The 16,341-nt window shown below is 43.0% G+C and overlaps 1 long non-coding RNA gene across 1 annotated transcript; it reads left to right on the plus strand.

Moving 5' to 3' along the window:
• Window positions 1-1,826: 1,826 nt before the first annotated feature.
• Window positions 1,827-15,622, plus strand: LOC137167658 (uncharacterized). Its single transcript, XR_010924160.1, has 3 exons — window positions 1,827-2,448; window positions 14,236-14,350; window positions 15,491-15,622. It is a non-coding gene; the product is annotated as an uncharacterized lncRNA (long non-coding RNA).
• Window positions 15,623-16,341: the final 719 nt, after the last annotated feature.

Genomic DNA, 16,341 nt, shown 5'->3' on the forward strand with positions numbered 1-16,341 from the left:
TGGCTCTGGGCAGTCACCTAAAGACTCATGTTCTGTTGGTTTTAGGTCTTCGGAAAGATATTCTCAGAGGGGCAGAGAAGATCATTCCTCCAAACTGCTATGTCTCCCTGCTCCGGATCAGCCAGGCTGGGCTGGTCCTAGCCTCCTCCATGCTGGGAGAAGCCCACCCGCTGATGGGGGATGCGGTAAACAGTTGGATTAGGCTCAGGAGTTTGGGAGCTGGACTTGTGGCATTTCACCTGCAGGCCAGGGAAATCATTCCCATCCTATTGCCATTCGGTAGCTGGGGAGCAACAAGCCTGGAGGGGAATGAGAGTCAGAGCAGGTGCCATTGGGAGGGGAGATGAATTCATCTCCACAACCAGGAGGAAGGCAGCTGGTCCCTGAGCAGTTCAGAACTAGCCCTTTAGCAAGGCTATTTAATTACAGGTGTGACATCACCAGGAAAAGCTGACATTGCTCATGGTAAGGCCAGGAGAGTCCCCTAGTGATGTCTGCCCACAGGGCCTCATTCCCACTGGCCTAGTGTCCCCACCAGAGCCACCACCCAGAGTTGCTCCCATCACTGGCACCCTGGGAGGCCAAGGACTGACTGGGGATGGTGACTGACCAGGCACGGCTGGGGCACACGGGCGGGGGAAGCTTGTCCTGCTGCTGGCAGGCCTGGACCTGCTCTGGGGAGAACAGGAGGATTCAGTCAGCCGGGGCTGCCGATCTGCCCCACTCACCAGGGCTGCCATCCGCAGCGTCAGCATTAGTCACTGGGGTGACTTGGGGAAAGGCCTCGGCCTCCCCCCATCCCACTTCGCTGCGGCCACAATCCCGCCTCCCACTGCTAGAGCCGACTCCTGGCCCTACCAGGGGGGGGGGCACATTGGAGGTGGAACAGCTGTCAGGGGCACTGAGGGGGATGTGGGCAGGAGCTCACCCTACAGTGGAGGGGGTTGTCTCTGGAGGGCACTGGAAAGAGTCTATCCTGAGGGTGAATCTGTCCCTCAGATGTGGGCAGGGGCTGGGTGGAAATGCTGCTGGTGCCAGGTGCTGTTAATTCTCCCTGATTCCCAAAGGCTTCCAAGTCTCTGACAGGTTCTTGTTCCCTTGCAGTCAGAGGACATCACGGCGAGGTGCTTCCGTCAGATGCCCGAGGTGCTGCAGGTTCCTTCCCTTCACCCCCAAAACCTCTTCATCTGGGGCATGAGCTACTCACCTCTCCACATCCCCCTACTCATTTCCTTGGCCTGATGCCCTGTTTCATCCCCGCCAGCTCCCAGGAAGTGCTCCCCCTCCCTCATATGGTGCAGAAGGGTCTTTGTGTCAGAGCTACAGCTCAGCCCCCCTCCCAGGAGCTCAGAAAGCTCCGCATTGGAGGAGGTGGGGATGGGACCGAGGGTCAGGGCTAGCTTCCCCTGCTGCCCTTTATTCTCCCCTTAGCCCTTCTATGGGGTCTCTGCATGTGAAAGGAATAGGAGCCTCCTCCTCAGCTGTCTTCCAGGCCCTGGGATTGGTCGCAGCCTCCCAGATGGATGCAGCCTGCAGCTAGTCCACCTCAGGGAGCAGTGGGGACAGGTGACCCCATCCAATCCAACCAAGCAGCACTGGGTCTTAAAGAGACTTAGATGGAAGATCTCACCCCCTTGTGAAGGTAAGAACCATTTATTCCTCTGGGCACCTGGGTCTGTGGGGACAGAGAGGAGATCCCTGTTGCATAGCCTGGCAGGGAACTTCCCCCATGCCAGGATCCCAGCCCTGGGATGAAGGCATCTTCATCATCATGCTGTCCTTGTTTTATTCCTAGGAAGAGACTCCCCAGAGATGTCCTGGCACCTGGACTCCTGAGAGCATTTCCAGCAGGAGGCTCCAGCCCCTCAGGCTGGAGGAGAGCATCACATAGCCCCGTTCACATGGCATTTCTAGTCCCCAGCAGCAGGACTAGAATGAACCCTTGAGCTCCCAGAGTCCTTCTGGTGAGCGCTGGGGTTTATCTGACTCTCACCCCTATACATGTCAGCCTCTGAAGGGCCTGAATGTCAGAGTTCCTACCAAATCCAAAATTCCAGTTCCCGCTAGTGGGGTCCGTGGGCAACCAGACCCTCATGAAATCAGGCCTGAAATGCAGAGCAAAGATTGCAACCCAATCACAGCACAGCACAGCACACCAGAGCAGCGCAGGCCTATAACAAGAAGGCTTTCCCTGGGGCTCGGGAGTCAGGTGTTAAGCCAACCTGATCACAGAATGAACCACACCTGAAAATGATCAGGCAATTCTCCATAATGAGCCAGGCTTGTCATGATAATGGCCAGCTGGGGAAAATGTTAGAGTAAGAGAGAGATAGGAAGCTCAGAGCAGAAGGAAAAGCTCTTCAGTCAGGGAGGCCTGGCAGAGACCCTGACAAAGGCAGGGAAGTGAGTAGAAGACCCAGAGGGGAACTTCAGAAGAGAGCTGCAAAGGTATAGGAGCAGACACATTGGTTTGGTGTGGTATAGGGGGTGGGGTGGAATCCAGAGTTAAGTGAGGTGCTTGTTGTACAGACTACCAGGCAATGTGTAATAAAACAAAACAAAACAAAACAAAAAACAGGGTTGTAAGAGAATCTTTCATCTTTGTTGCTTGAACTCTCATGGGACTGGAGACCCTAAACTAAAGCAGAGATTGGGCATTCTGTGTAATTAGTATTAGAATAATTACTCTCCTTAATACCCTAGAAGCCTCATCTAGAATTCTAGAGCCTTTTACAGTGAAGACTTAGAAAATATTGTAATTGCAGAACTCAGACAGGGTGACTTGCTTTGCTTTTTGCAGCATGTTGAATGATATATTACAGATTTAGGCTAGCTTAAATTTTCTCATCTGTGTACATAGTGGTAATCAAAACCGTGAGGCACTACAAAAGCTTCTTAAATTCACCATAAAATGAATACTTACTGTAATAAGAAATGTGGGTCTTTTCATAACTATTAATCATAACTTTCTTCATAACCCCCAGACATTAACTTTGAAATTAGGTGTGTATATAGACATAAAAGCATAATTATGAAAATCTGAATGAAATATTTAGGAAAGGAGGAACAAAGTGTCTTGTTATAGCTTGCGGATGCAAAACACTATGGACTTAGATCATTTTCAGTGAAAACGTAAACCTAAAAAGCGGGGAGAGGAGTGTTTTTGTCCTCTCATACCATCCCTCTGCCACACACCAGGTTTGGCTCTGGCTGTTGATTTGGAAAAAAAAAGAATAGCAAGAGCTGCTGGTGTAATTTAATTTTTCTTAGTCTATGTAATGCATTAAAACCATCAATAACTGAAAATATAAGAAGCAGGATTAATTTACATTTATCAGCCTTTTCAGTTGCTGAGAGAGACAGCTTAAAACATTTCCATTTACAGTCTTATTTCCTGTAGTAAGGAGTGAAACTGGAGGCTTGACCATGTTTGACTTAGCACATAAACCTTATCTTTTCTTGGGCTGCAGCTGGGTGGTTGCCTTCTTAAAAAATTCTTTTGGATTTGTGTCAGCACTCCTGCAGCTATGGAATGATTAGTAATAACTGACAACAGCCATGTTGGCTAGAGCAACAGTGAGGGCCTATGCTTCAACTTTAATCAGCACCAAGGGGATCGCATGGCAGCACTTTGCTGTAGAGGTGCTATTGCTTTTTGTTCATATTGAAGCATAGTTTTACCCATTCTATTGCTTCTCACCTTCTTCTGTGATCTATGTGCACCTGCCTCCACTCTGTCACCAAACTACTCTTTATTTAAAATACAATTTATTTTAGTATTGGAGTGCCTCATGGCTTAAGCCAAGAGGAGGGCCCTCATTGGGCTAGGTGTTGTACAGATTCATAGTAAGAGAGACTCCCTACCTTGGCAAGCTTGCAGTCTAAATAGACAAGACAGACAAAGGGTGGGAAGTGAAAGAGGCCCAGAGCTGGGAGGGGACTTGCCTAAGGTCACACAATAAATCCATGGCAGAGCCAGGAATAGAATCAAACTCTCTTGGCTCTAGCCACTGGACCATGTTGCCTTCCAATTCTTCAGCACTATGCTAATTAATGTAACAATATAATGCATATTAAGTAAATTATTTTGATTGGCAATAATAGATACTATGGTAAACCTGTAGTCTGAATGATCTCTTCTCTGCCCTCTATTGATGAACTGGGGTAAAAGACCTCAGGAGCAGACCATCTGCATACACACACCTACCTTCCCTGTGTGAACAGACAGACCTGCTTTGCCAAAGTGATCAGCTTTGCCTGTTGTTGGCTTAAAATCCACTTTAGTCTTGAACATAGGAGTATGAACGGTTATCCTCATTGTATGACTAAAGGGCAGCAGAACTGTATTTAATATGCCTTTACTGCCTTTACTAATATCCTAAATATTACCTCACTTGCTAAGCAGGGGATAGTGAGATGCCAAATCCAAGTGAAAGTCAGCTGGGGTGGGGACAAATGTTCCTACGTGGGATGAGGACTCTGTTTAGAGAGTTCTACGTACCCAGTGTTTAAAGGCAGAGCTGATCAGACTCAAGTTAGTCCTTGTTTCTTCTTGGGGATCCCTGAAGCTGAAAACACTTATGAACAGCAGTGGAGTTTGAACCTTAGTTAGGCTTGCTGAGAGGACAGTAGTGTGGTGCAACTTAGCACTGAGAATGCAGAAGCAGAGGTTCCTTGCTATCCAGAGAAGTCACTATGAGCTGAAATCATGAAAAACTGAGCTACATGGGAGAACCTCAGAATTTGGCATTGTTGCTACTGCCTCTGCCTCCAGTTACAACAGTGGGCAAAGCAGGATTACTCAACTCTGCCCTTCAGGGTCGGAGGTGAACTGATGTGAATGCGTCTCTGAATTCTGAGATTTCACTGACCTGGGACAACCAAATGTGAGTAGGGTGCAGAAGAGAAAAAGTGGAGTGCCATGTTAAAGGGACATGGGAAACTGAGACAAAGGACTATTGCCCAGGATAGCATAGGGTGGGTGTTTTCCTTATGGCTTGCAAACTTTTGAATGGCTGTTGCAATGTTTTTCCCAAAATTAATTCTGCTCTTAATAAAAGTTTTATTTTATGTACACAGACTCGGTGCTCATGAGTGGGGAAATGTTGCTGCCTAAAGGAGCCCATGAGTGGTAGTTAGTTTTTCCCAGATTTCTGGGTGGGGGCTCAAACTGTTTCTGCTCTATTGTTGAGAGAGAGAGAGATTGAATTTAGCCACTGTTGCTGCCAGCACCACCTGGCAGAAGGGTTACGTTATCCATTATCATTAATAATTTATCTGGGCATTTCATCCAAGAATTTCAAAGCATTTTATGAAGGTAGGTAAGTCATTCTGATTTTATAGATAAACAGAAGCATAGAGACTAAAGCCCACATTTGCAGTTGTGCCTGATAATTTTGGAGCCTTTCTTTCTGGGTGCCCAACATGAGAAATGTAAAATGGCTGAAGGGGACCTTCAAAAAAAAGTCTGTGACTTGCCCAAGGACCCACAGGAACCCAGTGGCAGAGTCTGGAATAGAACCAAGTTCCCTTGACTTCCAGTCTCTTATACTCACCATTCTATCATGCTGCCTCCCAATTAATGACTAATCATACAAGATCCATTGTGTACTTCAGTAACTAAAACCTTTTCTAAGTCCAATTACTGGGGAGGAAGGGAAGCAACAGTGTTGAACAGGTGGATCTGAAAGTAAAATCAGGCCTGCAAAGTGTGGCCCCTCTTGTCCACTGGCCCACTGTTGTTCCTCTGTGTGCTCTGGGTTGTCTGACCAGACCCACTCAGACAAACCACCAGGAACAAGGTTTTTTGCTCTAAAGAAACACAGACCAGGATTACAGCCCAGCAGCCTCCTCACTGCTTGCTTGCTGCATACTCCCAGCTACAGTCAGGGCTGAAACTTCCTGCTGGGAGGGGCAGAGGGTACTTTCTGGCAGGAACCAGGAAGTTCTCCCAATGTGCTGCAGTTTGTAGTCCACAGTTTGGTAGTACCCACTTCTGCAGTTGCTGAAGCATGCTGCACCTTGGCCTACAAAAGTTTACTGCTTTATTGTTAGGTGCAGAGACAAAAATCCCTCACTGCACAAATGCAATATATTTCGCTGGATGGACAAACACAATGCATGAACACTCCTACGTCATTTCATGTCCTAGCTAGTGGCAGTTTGTCTCTTAAAACTCCATACATACATACAGCACTAAGAATTGCTAGCAAAATTTTCTCTAGCCTCAGGACCTGTTAATCAACTGTCAAAATCCATTTGTAAGAGGTGGCTCTGCAGTATTTTGTGCTGTACCCCTTGAAATGCTTCTCAAGGGTGTATTCCTAATACAGCACTACCACTGTCTTATTCTTTCCTTCCTGCTCCTTTTCTCTGTCTACCTTGGATTTCTTTTTACTGGAGGTCCTGGTTCTGACTGGACTGTGAAAAGATGTCCAGCAGCTATTGTACCCACCAAAGACATCAAAAACACTGACTAGTGAATGCCTTGCTTGCTATCACACTCCACATCACAGCTTGTAAGATGACTGACCACCCATGACCGTTGGAAGAGATAAGCCTTATTTCTCACTTGTACTAAGGTCCCTTGATGCCACTCATGCAGCATAAAGGGGCCTGGAAGTGGTTGCTCAGCTTTTTCCACACACTCTTTGAGGCCAATTTTTCCTGCTAGAGCAGTAGAAAAGAGACTTAGTGCAAATGAGAATCAGGGCTATAGGTTCTCCCCTGCACTGGACCCTTAATATGTGCTATCCTCCCTCCCTGCTTCCTGGCCTGTACCTACACATTTAAAAGGTCTCTGCAAATGCCAGAGAAGGAAGCGTTTGTTCTGGGCTGTTGTAAAGAGCATTTCAGGGGCTTGTTTACTGATCATTGGGTATTGTAATTATTACGGCTGTTCAGTGCTGGAGTACACCAAACCTTGTACTAATAGCAGGCCAGGTATGCCATAACTCTGCTTCATGCACTGAAGGCACTTCAGCTGCTGGACCTTGTAGGCACTAGCCATGGTGGGTCCCAATAACCACTTAGGTATTTGACTGACGAGAAGGTATATTTTACTAGGGCTGGCAGGAAAGGGACAGATTTCAGCTACCTTAGGTGCAGGCACTTAAGCAGTTACCTGGCCAGGAGGAAGGGGCTGTGCAGGTGGGAAGGGGTTGATGGGAATCGTAGTGTCTTGCTTAGTGGATCCACCACAGCATTTTCTGAAAAATGTTATTTTTTTGTTTCAATATACACACACCACCAAAGGTTTTCTTTGCCCCCTCGCAGCTTTCTGTTCTGCTTAACCAAACAGCTACTGCTTCCACTGTCGTCTTCTGCCATTTTCCATCGTGCTGAAGGTGCTAGCTGCAGAATAAACATGGATGCTTATCTCTGAATTAGCAGCATTACAGAGTGCTTCTAGTCACTTTCACACCTTTACAAGTTATTGGCTGGAAAACAATGCAGGAATCAGAAGAAAGTGCAGGTATATATTTTCTTGGTCCAGGTAGGAACCCAGAAGGACACATGCACTTCTTAGCATACCAGTGGTATGCAGACTATGAATGCTTGCAGAGACCGATGCACCTTATCATGAAAATGAGTGATATGGGAAAGGGTTGGTATCATTCTTTCTAATCTGCCACCACTTTCCTTTCAGAGGATCTACTTCCTTTCAGAAAAAATAGGTATAAACTAAGTAGACCACAATGGCCTTTTTTTTTCCTGTTCTCTCTATAATATCAAGCCACATGATATATCAATTACTTGTGTGGCATACAGCAGATTGCTCAAAGCTGTTGAGCTCCAACATAAGCCCTGTACATGAGTGCAGCTGTCATGACCCTTTGTCTCGCTTGTTAGCAGGATCTTTGGTACTGAAAGCATGTGAACCTATGATTGGTACCAGCTCCAGGAAGCATAGAAATAATAGACTCGTAGTCTCTCATGTGGACTAGCCACTAGAGAAGGACATGACACACTAGGTCAGAGTGCACTGTGGTTGCCTTGTTAGAAGAAGCTCATCCCTTACACAGCAGACTTCAAGCCCGGCACCAGGCTGCCATTTTTGTAATGATATGCTTCCTAGGTCATCAGTGGGTTTGAACATGGGACCCTGACCATTGAAATAACTGAGTAATGGAGTAACTCCATTAGATGATTGCAGTAATAGGTTCTTATCCCCTTATATGTGCCAGCCACATAAAAGGACATGGCAAACACTGTGGCACCACATGACAAAACTTAGTCCACTGTGGTCTTGGTTTCACATGAGGAAGGAGTCTAGGTTCGTGTGTAATACAAATGCTAACCATATATGTATTTTTTCTTTATAACGTGCAATATTTTGAACTTGATCAAATGTATTGTGTTGAATGATTGGTGTTTGTAAAAGGAAAAAAAGATACTAACGAGGAATGTTGGCCTAAATTCCATCCTCGGTGACTGGCAGGCAGCTTCATTGACCTAAATAAAGGAGAGGGAGGGCAGAATTTCAGGCCAGCATATTCAAAATTTTCAAATACTGCGATTCAAATTCTCCTCTTGTAAGAGCTGGTGCAGCTCCCACTGAACTTAATAGACGTCACGTGAATTTATCAAAAGGACAGAATTTGGCCTTATGAATGAGAGAAATAACTCATTAATGCTTCTTATTGTAAGGTGTTAGTGGTTTAAAATTACAGTAATTGTATGGCACAAAGAACATGCTGTACAATCCATTCTCTTACAGATGTGATTTAAAAGTAATTCATTCTTCATTCTCCCTCTGTTATTGCCAGCAAGCCAGTGATGTGGAATTACTTACTTCTATGCCATATGGTCTTTTGAGGATAGGTAGGATACCTCCTTAGCTTACCCTAATTAATACATTTCATATAGCAGAAGTTCATTCTGATTCTTAATTTTATGTTAATTAAACTGTACAAATACAAAACGGAGGGAAGAATTTACAGTGAAATATTACTTTTGCTTTTTGTTGCTGTTGGGTTTTTATTTTAAAATCAAAGGTGTCTACTCAGTTGTGGGACAATATTTCATGGTTAAGTATTAAGAAATGTTGAAATGGAGACCAAGTTTAGCATTATAAACCATCCTGATTAGTTTTAGATGTTCATGTGTCTAACTAAAAATGTAATCCTTAAAGGATTAATTGCAATAGAAAAGTCAGTTCTGCACATGACAGGAAAGAGAAAAAACCCCTGTTTTGTTGACTCATTTAGCAGAAAGATCTGTTGACCAGCAGCAGCATTTTAAAATTAATTTTATTATTAACAGTATGTTTTTTCCTGGGGTTTTTCAAACTCTCAGGAAGACAGAAGATGCAGGTCAATATGCCTGATTAAATCTGCAGCCAGCTAAACAAATATAGGGAGCTTCAATGGGAGGGGCAAAAAATTAACTGGAAAAGGTCATCTGTAAAGCTTTCAAACACTACATGCAATTTCCCAAATTATGGAAGATTTGAAAGATAGTTCATAAGTTTTTATGCAAACAAATAAATCTATATGGTATTTACCAAGAATATTATGTTAAAATAGCAACAATGTGCAAACTAAATGCACACACACATTTTTAAAAAGCCATTCTAAATGTCACCACATCGACACTGTATTGGTATTGGTCATTCACAGGATGATTATGAGCTGCCAATGTGATGCAGCTTTGAAAAAGGCTTATGAGCTCTTAGGCTGTATCAGGCAAGATATTTCTAGTAGAGAGAGATAATTATACAAGGCACTGGTGAGACCTCAACTGGAATACTGTGTGCAGTTCTGGACTCCCGTGTTTAAGAAAGATGAATTCAAAGTGGAGCAGGTGCAGAGAAGGGCTACTAGGATGATCAGAGGAATGGAGAACCTGCCTTATGAGAGGAGACTCAAAGAACTTGGCTTGTTTAGCCTAACCAAATGAAGGCTGAGGAGAGAGATGATTGCTCTCTATAAATACATCGGAGGCATAAATGCCAGGGAGGAAGTTGAGTTATACAAGTTAAGGGCCAATGTTGGCACAAGAACAAATGGATATAAACTTGCCATCAACAAAAATTTAGGCTTTAAATTAGATGAAGGTTTCTAACCATCAGAGTGAAGTTCTGGAGCAGCCTTGGAAGTGGACCAGTGGAGGGGGCGGGGCAAAAAAATCTCACTGGTTTGCTTCATAAATTTATGAATGGGATGCTACGATGAGATGGCATATGATCCATCTGTGACTGTTAGTAGCAAATATCGCCAATGGCTGGAGATGGGACACTAAAGTTACTCTGAGTTACTACAGTGAATTCTTTCCCAGGTGGGTCTTGCCAACATACCATGTTTGTGGTCGGGAAGGAATTTCCCCCCAGGTCAGATTGGCAGAGACCCTTGGAGTTTTTCACCTTCCTCTGCAGCATGGGGCTTAGGTCACTTGCTGGTTTGAATTGGAGTAAATAATGGATTCTCTTTAACTTGAAGTCTTTAAACTGATTTGAGGACTTCAGTAACTCAGCCAGAGGTTATGGGTCTATCACAGGAGTCGGTGGGTGAGGTTCTGTGGCCTGCAATGTGCAGGATGTCAGACTAGATGATCACCATGGTTCCTTCTGGCCTACAGTTTCTCCCCCTCTCTCTCTTGCACACACCAACCCCTCCCTCTCTCCGATATCAAACTTAAACCAGCTATCTTCTCCCAATCCACTGCAATACTAGTCTTCTGTAGCCATTTCCCTTCAACAAGCCAGGTTTCCCAAGCCCCTCTTGTGGCACATTTATTTATACAATCAAATGTTTTTGTGTCTGCCTGAGTATTTTCTCACCACACTTAAAACAAATTACTTGCTCTCCCTTGCTTTTTTGTTTTTCTCTTCACTTGAGTGTCTCTCCATGTGGGATTATCTATTTTTTTTTTTTCCCATTTCATTTTTTGTGTCAGGAAATTTTCTACTGCAGATCTTTGGATGCCTCCCTCCCTCTGTTCTCCTACTTGCTCCTTGTTCCCACATTCCCTCCTTCCTTCCCCTCTCCACTGTCTCCCTTTCTTTGATCCCCTATTATTTACATAGTGTGTGGGGGAAGGAAGTTATCATCAGACTATTCTTCCCTATTTTTAAAAAAAAATACTTAATCCAGCAGTGTTTTGTCTAGACCGAGGGGTCATTTCACATCTCTCCCCACCCACCTCCTACTCTTTGGGCTTACTTGTAAAACCTATTGCCTTTATTTTACAATATTTGTTTTCAGCATCAGCCATGTTCAGAACAAAGATTAAACCGAGTAAAACTCTTCTTTTATACAAGCCTGTTCATCCTTTCTTTTCATTTAATGGAGCATTTCTTAAAGTATGGGACATACTTCCAGAAGAGAGTCAAGGGAGTGGAGAGATCTCACTTGTTTTCCTAAGCCTCACCTTTTTTTTTTTTCCTTTTGAAAAGGTAAGTCTCTAGCTGTTATGTTTGTACAAAAAACATGACCTTAGTGAAGTCTGCTGCAGTCTGCAGAGAGCCTGAAACTGTTCCATTCATTTAAAAGGTGCCGGTGATGCTACTTTCAGTGTCAACATTGAGAGAGACAGAGTGGGTGAGGTAATATCTTTTATTGGACCAACTTCTGTTGGTGCAAGGGACAAGCTTTTGAGCTACACAGCTTGAAATGGCTACACTAACACTGAAACAGATATGTCAACCTTGTTAATGCCTTTCTCTTGAAAGAAGAGCACATATATTATGAAGGTCCACACCAGTGTTTGCCAAAGGGAGTGGTGATGGGTTGTGAATGAGTAGGGAGTGCAAAAGATGTATAAATTAGTCTTTATGGGCCTTTATCACCACAGGATGGGGCTGAAGGAGGAGTGAATGATTTCATCCTCCTTCAGGGAGGCTCATGTTTTAGAAGTTTGGGGAATATTACCTGAAGGAACAAACAAACAAAAAAAACCAAATCACTGGCTGTTTAAGTGTTTGCCACAGCTGTGTGAGTGGAAACCAAATCCAGCTCTTGTGCTGTCTGGTAAATTCATTGGAAAATAAGATTAGTTTCATGGAGGGCATAATTTGGCCTAGCCCTGTATGGGTACATAAGATGGAGGCAAAGTAACAGACTCTCTCCTCATTTCCATATGTGTGCAGGAGCCAGACACAACATGCTCCCTCCCTAGACACCCAGGCCACACAAGGAAATCCATACCAGCCCCTCCCAAGTGAGTGAGTATGTTGGCAAAACGTATGCTTCTTCCAATGAGCTTCTCCCAACGACATAGCTACCACCGCTCATTGAGGTGGCTTTATGTTGATAGTACAGCTCTCACCCATTGGCACAGAGTGGCTCCATGAGCGATCTTACAGAAGGGCAGCTGCATCAGCTGATCCGCTGTAAGCTCTCTAGTGTATATATGGCCTTACGCTAGTATAACTTCCCACATGGATGCTTGTTCTGATGTCAGTGAAGACCCGCTCAATCGATCTTGACATGTTAAAACCACCCCCTCAAGTGGCACAGTGAAGTGAAGACGCCGTGTAGAAGAGGAGTTATGAAGTTGATGGGATTTATGCAAGCTACTCTGCATAGCTTGCATAACTCCTGTTGACTGCCACCGAATTTGAAGGTAAGTGTAGACCAGGCCATAGATACAGCCCTGCACTCAAAGGCTTGACACTTAAACAGTAAATTCTTTGAAAACAAAAAGTCTCTTTTATTAACTACTAAATTTGAATACATTTGGATTTTAAATTGAAAATCAATACAATGAAACATGAAATAAGCCATTTAAAACTCTACAAAATACTATAAACTATTTATGGTACCATTACATATAACTCTAAAGTTGCAATGTATTTACAACACAATATGGTAATTCCTTAACACATGCTACAATGTAATGAACACTTAATTGCAGCAAGGCAAAACATACGTAAAATGTAGTAGCATATAACAAAGGAATCCTGCATACATATATATAAAGCCTTAATACAATGAAATACACAGTTTCTTATACATATGTATACAATAACACTACATTACAATAATATACTTAATATTATTTTAAACTAATTAACATTCTATGAGTGTTGGCGAAGCAGTCCTAGAACAAGTGGGGTTAGAGATCATTCAAGCACAGGCATCCAGCTTTATTTACATTCATACCCATGCATTCCTATTTTTAAGGAAAAATCATACTTACTGCTCCTTGTTCTAATCCCTCTGTACTGTCTGGAGTTGTTCTGTTCTGTCAAAAAGTTACCAGTTTTGCTGCTACCTTGTTGCTGTGTCTCCTGCTGTCCAGATTTTCTTTAGGAGTCACTATCCCCCACACCAAGCCTGTCAGCTCTCTGCCTTATATATGATTTTTCTGACTGGTTGCTTGCTTAATCTCAGTCAATGGCTTCTTCCCATGCAGGGGTAAAATGGTTTTTGATCAATCAGCTGCCCGCTATGCTAATTAGTTTTACCTTGTTTACCTCAAACTCTAACCTCTCCCTGATTCTCCTCCAAGATATCATTTTCAACCAATTAGCTATTTGATATGCTCATTAGCTTTGCTTCTTTACTTCAAACTTGGACCTCCTCCTGATCCTTCCCCTTACGGTCTGACCCTTCCCTCTAGGTATTAGAAGTGACCTTTATTTCACCCTATCACCCATTCAACCTTCCTGCTATTGGTCACCTCCATTTTTTTTTCTTTTCCTTCTCTGACCGATGACCTTATCGGCCACCATTTTGAATTTCTACCTAAAACTTATTCTAAACTATCATTAAGTACTACTTAGCGGAAGTCTTAAACTTAAACTAATTGTATTGCTATTCATGCCTAATTATTCTGATACTGTCACCACTTTTGCTTTTCTGATCAAATCAAATAAAATCTTTGCTGGTTTTTATCCCTCGCTATCCGCTTTTCAGCTGTGTAGCTAAATGTTGTCTCTGGTACTGGTCTCCATATGTGAGTTACAGCAGCTTTAAAAATCTCATCTCAATCCTTGGGACAAGAATTACTGTTATTATCTGTATCATATTGGCACTAGAAGGCCCCAAACAGGAACTGGAACCCCAAAGTGCTAGGCGCTGTACAAACATAACAAAAAGGTGAATTGTAAGCTTTTTGTGGCAGGGACTTAGACAAGTGCTAGATACACACAAGTTTGGAGGAACACAATTTAGCAGCAAGGTGATGATCAGGGCCTAAAGCAGAGGTGTGTCATTCTTGGTAAACCAGCAAGCACAGCTTTCATGTGTATCACAACATTATAATGCTGTACCTTTCCCCCACTCCTTTCAGCAAGGTCCCTAAAGTTTCTGTCCCTTAGATGATGGCTTCCTGATTGGCCACCAAAATCCCAGTGTTTATTTGGACCATACAGTGGCCAAGGGAATAGCCTTGAAGATCAGCACTGGTATGAGCCATATTGTTTCACTCTTCTTCCACCCTGAATAATGGTTAAGGCTTTTCAGCATGCCTTCCTTATATCATAGCTATATTTGCATACTCAAAATACTGAAAATGAACACAGATGCACCCAGTACTGAATTAAAGTACTATGATCTACAATGTGCTTGGATGCCCTTAATAAGGCTAATTTGAGCATTCAACTAAGTGGTGTAACTGTGGCTATTTATTTTTGTTAACAGATTTCCATTGACCACATAAAGGTCACTTAGTGTTGCACATTTCTTTAAAGCACAATTTATTTCTAGCCTCTGGGCAAGCTCATGAAATAGCTGACAGCTTTCTGTATTTCTGCAGCACAATTTACAGCATGATCACCTTTTTCCAAGGGGGATCTCTGTACCTACCTCAGTATGCTCCTAATGATGAAATAAATAGGCTAGCATTAAAATGCATCTTTTGCCAGTAACAAGCAGCAGAAATCTTAAACACTCCCTAGGCTAAGATTCACAATCTGTTTAAATTGGCCTTTCATGGTACAAGGTAAACAGCTTTAATTATCTGGACAAATAAAGTATTCTTACATTGTGAGGGCAGGCTATATTAACCCTGTCCTTCTGCTCAAGAAGGTCCAAGTCTAGTAGATACTTCAGTGCAAAGACAGGAGTGATTAGTATATAACTCTTATGAGCCATCAGATTATGAAAATATTATGGATGTCACAGTGCCAGCTCTGAAGACGGAGCCTCTTAATAACAAATTAATGAAGGTCAATTTACATTGGCTGGCAAAATGTACTGAATATATAGTAAGTAGATCACCTGCAATTATAAAAAGGAAAGGCTCTCAATGAGTTATGTACCTATGAAAATTATACCTATAACACTTATTAAATTAATCTGTGCAAGATACAGAAATGTTGTTCTGCTGTAAGTCATGCAAGCACTATTGGTCAATAGGTGCTGTACCTAACTTAAGATTTATTGGAAAATGAATTTATTTTCCTGCTCTTGCCACAGACCTACAATATTTTATGTAATATTTATAGTATCACTAGTGGTCTCTGCTCTGTAGCTTTCCAATTATTTCTATTATGTGAACTAAGAGAAAAAGTAAGGTAGAAATAAATATACTGTCTCTTTTCCAGATGAACTGCTGGAGATGTTAAAGGTGGCACCGGAAATTTATGACTTTGAGAGCTCAATTACGTGATCAAAGATTTGGCAGTACAGCATTTTTAACTATATATTTTTTCATATAATATGTTGCACCTGTCCCTGGGGAGCCAAAACACTGACTTCATCATTGTCATACCTCTAATGACATTAAAAGGAAAGTTAAGTAAAATGCAACTTCAGCCTGGTTGCATTCATGTAGAAACAGATTTATTAAGAGATGCTCACAGTGGCTGAAGCTTATTTTGGTTGCTATGGATGGCGATAATAGACTTCTGTGCATCCCAAATGATCTTGAGTCCTTTCTGTGAAGGGTGCTGGAGAGAGAGACAATTTTTTATTTCTTTTATATACTCAGAGCCAGATTTTCAAGTGCTCAGCAACCAGAAATGGGGACAGTTTTCCCCCATTTGGACATCAAAAACATGGCCTTATTTTAGAAGAGTTTAGCATTCATCAGCTCCCACTGTGTCATTTATGACCAGATTTTCAAAAGAGAGCAGCACACAACAGGCTGAGCACATTTGAAAACGTGGACACTTATTTAAAAACTCAGCTCCCATTTAGGCACTTAAATGGCTGGCCCTGAGAGGGGCTGAGCACCTGTGGAAAAATCTAGCTGAAAGGGATAAATTGTGCTTTTAGCCATAGGCCTAACTAGTGGGTGGGGTAAAGCTCTCTCTGAACGTGCAGGAAAACTGAGCAGGCTACACCAACTTTCAGGTGGAACAATGGGTTCCTCTAGGGGTAAACAGTCTGCTCCACAGGCACACATGGGGTGGGGCATGATCAGAGGCAACTCAGGACTATCTATTGCTGTGGG

This window comes from Emydura macquarii, unplaced genomic scaffold, assembly GCF_026122565.2.
Source record: "Emydura macquarii macquarii isolate MOO-44397 ecotype Brisbane River unplaced genomic scaffold, CSIRO-AGI_Emac_v2 contig_2948, whole genome shotgun sequence".
NCBI lineage: Eukaryota > Metazoa > Chordata > Testudines > Chelidae > Emydura > Emydura macquarii.